A 4,277-nucleotide genomic window follows, 5' to 3' on the forward strand; every position below is an offset into this window, starting at 1 on the left:
TTTTTTTTTTTTTTTTTTTTTTTTTTTTTTTTTTTTTTTTTTTTTTTTGGTTTGTTGAGACAGGGTTTCTCTGTGGAGCCTTGGCTGTTCTGGAATTACTTTGTAGACCAGGCTGGCCTTGAACTCACAGAGATTAGCCTGCCCCTTCCTCCTTGAGTACTGGGATTACAGCTGTGTGCCACCAGTCACTTTCTTGCCTATGGACCCCGAGTCTCTCCCTCCAGGCCAGGCCTCCATCATTCCCATCAGTAGCTAAAAACCTGCTAGGAGGTGGAGTTACAAGCGCTTCAGTGCCTGTCCAGTGTTGAAATAGCCAAAGACTGCTCTCTCTCTACCTTCCATCAGGGCTGCAAGCTCTGAAGGAAACATGGGCAGCACATTTTCACCATTGAACTGCCCCTCAGCATTCAGTGTGGTGGTTTACATGCAGTACTTGCTCCGTGCCTTTTGGCATCAGGGAAGAGTTTCTACCTATGAATAGTCAAGAGGGAAAGGAAGTTAGCATCTCTCCCCACTAGATGTCACACCACACTTGATGTTCAATGCTAAGTTCCTGAGCTGTTACTCAGGACTTCACCGATGTTGGTTACTCTGGCTATAAGTAGAAAAGCGCTGGTCAGGCTCTTCTTTCTTATTAAGGCCTACTTTTAATTACATTTGTAAAGATGAGAGGATGTGCAGGCAGAGGCTCAAATCACCTGTAGTGGGCTTTGGAACTGATAATGTAGTAATCATGTGATGTCTTCTTTACCTGTTGTTTTCCTTCCTTCCTTCCTTCCTTCCTTCCTTCCTTCCTTCCTTCCTTCCTTCCTTCCTTCCTTCTTTCTTCTACATTCTTCCTTCCTTCCTTTCTCTCTCTCTCTCTCTCTCTTTCTTTCTTCCTTTTTTCCAGTCTAAGCCATCTTCAAGCTCCTGATTCTCCTGCCTCAGCTTCCCGAGAGCCGAAGATTACAGGTGTAGGGACCACCATGCCCTGCTCTGCTCTGCACTACTCATTTGCATTTTTAAGTTTGTAAAATTTAGGGGGTGTGAACTAGGGGATTAGCCTGAAATGAGTTCAGCAAAATCTCAGTAATGCCATTCTCAGAATTAAGCCTAACTTTTCCTATTACGTATATGTATATATGTAATAAATGTTTTGTGCTATTATCATGCACATTGTTGCTTTATTTTTTATACTTATGTGTGTGTGTGCATGCATGTGTGTGAGTGCCCTCTGTTCTATGGCTGTGAGAGCTACCATGAACAAGGCAACTTATTGAAGAAAGCATTTAACTTACGGTTTGCTTACAGCTTCATGATCATCATGGTGGGAAGCATGGCACCAGGCAGGCAGACATGTGCTGAAGCAGTAGCTGAAAGCTTACATCTGATCCATAAGCACAATGCAGAGAGAGTGAAGATTGGGCCTGGTGTGGGCTTCTGAAGTCTTTAAGCCCACCCCCACTAACATACCTCCTCCAACAAGGCCACACCTTCTAGTCCTCCCCAAATAGTTCCACAAACTGGGATCCAAACATTCAGATATATGACCTTTAGGGGCCATTTTTTAAAAATTTATTTTGTTGTATTAATTATAGTTTATTCACTCTGTATCCCAGCTATAACCCCTCCCTCATCCCCTCCCAATCCCACCCTCCCTCCCTCTTCTTTTCCTATGCCCCTCCCCCAGTCCAATGATAGGGGAGGTCCTCCTACCCTTCCATCTGACCATAGTTTATCAGGGCTCATCAAGATTGGCTTCTTTGTTTTCCTCTGGGGACTGGTAAGGCTGTTCCCCCCTCAGATGGAGGTGATCCAAGAGAAAGCCCATGAGTTCATGTCAGAGATGGTCCCTGTTTCCATTACTATGGAACCCTCTTGGAAACTGAGCTGCCTTGGGCTACTTCTGTGTAGGGGTTCTAAGTTCTTTCCATGAATGGTTCTTGTATGGGGTTTCAGTCTCAGAAAAGACCCTTGCACACAGATTTTTTGGTTTTGTTGCTCCACTTGTGGAGCTTCTGTTCCCTCCAGGTCTTTCTGTCTCCTAGGGGCTATTCTTATTTAATCCACTATATTCTCAGATCTCAGGAGAGGGTGCCTGATCCCATGGAGCTAGAGATATAAGCTCTTATAAGCTATCCAACACGGGGGATGGGAATCAAAGTCAGGCCCACTGTAAGAGCAGTCAGTGCTATTATCTGCTGAACCATCTCTCCAGATCCCATATTCCACATTTTTTTTTTTTTGAGAAATGATCTTATTACATTATTCAGGATGGTCTTAAAAGTTTGAGTTAGAGAGATCAGCCTCCCAAGTAGCTACAGGTACTGTCTCCCCTTGCTTTCAGGAGGATGATCATGCTGCAGGTGGCTTATATGACCTTGGACACCTGGTAGCTCATGCCATGCTGCTGATACCATACTTCCTCTGGCTGCTCCAACCTCACCTGCCACCTCTGGACTCTTCAGTCTGTCTCCTTAGCCATGTAGCCACTGAAACTTCTTTGGACCTTAATCTAAGAACTTCTGCATGTGGGAAGACCCCAGGTGTCTTCTGTGTTAATGTTTGTCAGCTGCTATAACAAAGCTGAAGACAGCACATACTCAAGTGCCTTCCATTTTACCTAGAGAGACTTCGTCACTGTAGGAGTTAGGAAAGGCCACTACTGCAATGGCTTTAGGCCCTAAGTCTCCATTACAGACACTTTTTCTCTCTCACTTAGTCCCCCCAAGTGACCTCACTATTTCTCATTCAAAGCCCACACAGTTCATTCTTCTACAGTGACCTGGAGTAATTTGCTCACATCTCAACAGATTTTACCCGTAGATGTGGTATTCATTAATAATAATAATAATAATAATAATAATAAATAATAATAATAATAATGTGTGTCAATCCAGGCATAGTGGCACACGCCTGTATTCCCAGCACTCGGGGAGGCAGAAGCAGGCAGATCTCTGTGAGTTTGAGGCCAGCCTGGTCTACCAAGGAAGTCCAGGACAGCTAAGGTTACACAGACTACACAGAGAAACCCTGTCTCAAACAACAACAAAACCCCCCAAAACCAAAAAACCCAACCAAACAAAAAAAGAAACACACACACACACACACACACACACACACACACACACACACACACACACACAAGTCATGTGTTATGCACATGCCTGCATGTGTGTCTTATGCATGTGAACTTGTGGAAGTCAGTTCTCTTTTACTATCATGTGGGAGGGACATGGAGATGACGCAGCCTCCTCTCCAGTGGCGACATGCTGGCCCAGAGTTCTGTGGCTTCCTCATTTTAGCCATAGCTCCCGCTTGTGGTGGGTCTGTTAGGATGTAGCCTCCTAGTTCGCTGAGGGACATCTGTGCTGGCTTCAGCTGTTGAGCGTTAGACTGTGGCTCAGGTAGACGGGGTCATCTGGTCCAGCAGCTTCATGTTGGTGTGCACATCTAGGTTCAGCAAAGTGGAGGCAATGGGAGCTAACAGTGAGCAAGCACTGTCTGCCCCTCTAATGTTATCTTAATTATCACATTGCCACCGGGAGGAGAGTCAGGATTTCTGTTTTGCAAAATAACCCAGTGCTCACAGAAAGGAGGTGAGCACACAAAGTCACACACATACTGTGACAGTCAGAAATTCAGCTGTGTTAGCTCCTTTCCTTGCTGTCACGGCAAAAGACCAACAAAAGCAACTTAAAGAAGGGAGAGCTTTTTCTTGGCTCATAGTTCCAGGAACTGTCCATCAAGGTGGGGAAATCACAGCGGCAGGAGCTTGGGGTAGCTGGTCATTTTGCATCCACAGTGCTGAAGCAGCAGGCCGGTGCTCAGCTGCTGTCATGGGGAACACCGGCTCATGGAATGTCCATGTAACTAACGGTGGCCTTTTCACCTCGATTAACCCAGTCTAAAACCTTTCTCACAGATATGCCAGAGGTCTGTTTCCTAAGTGCTTCAAGATTCTGCCAATATAACAAATACTATTAGCCAGCATACTAGTAGTGAGCCCTGGTCATTTAAAGGACAATCTAATCTCTCATTGTTAATTATAGTGGCTGCCTGAATTTGAGCACATGGCACCTACCTTCTACCTTTAATAAGAGTTTAACACATAGCCTGAAATCATCACAGTACAATGGGTTTTTCAAATCAATAAAGAGGATTTAGGGTTTGTTTGAAAACATGCATACATCTCTTTCTCCCTCTCTGTGAGACAGATTTCTTTCTTTTCCTTTCCTTTCTTTTCTTTCTTTCTTTCTTTCTTTCTTTCTTTCTTTCTTTCTTTCTTTCTTTCT

This window comes from Psammomys obesus, unplaced genomic scaffold, assembly GCF_907164565.1.
Source record: "Psammomys obesus unplaced genomic scaffold, mPsaObe1.curated_primary_1811, whole genome shotgun sequence".
NCBI classification, from domain to species: Eukaryota; Metazoa; Chordata; class Mammalia; order Rodentia; family Muridae; genus Psammomys; species Psammomys obesus.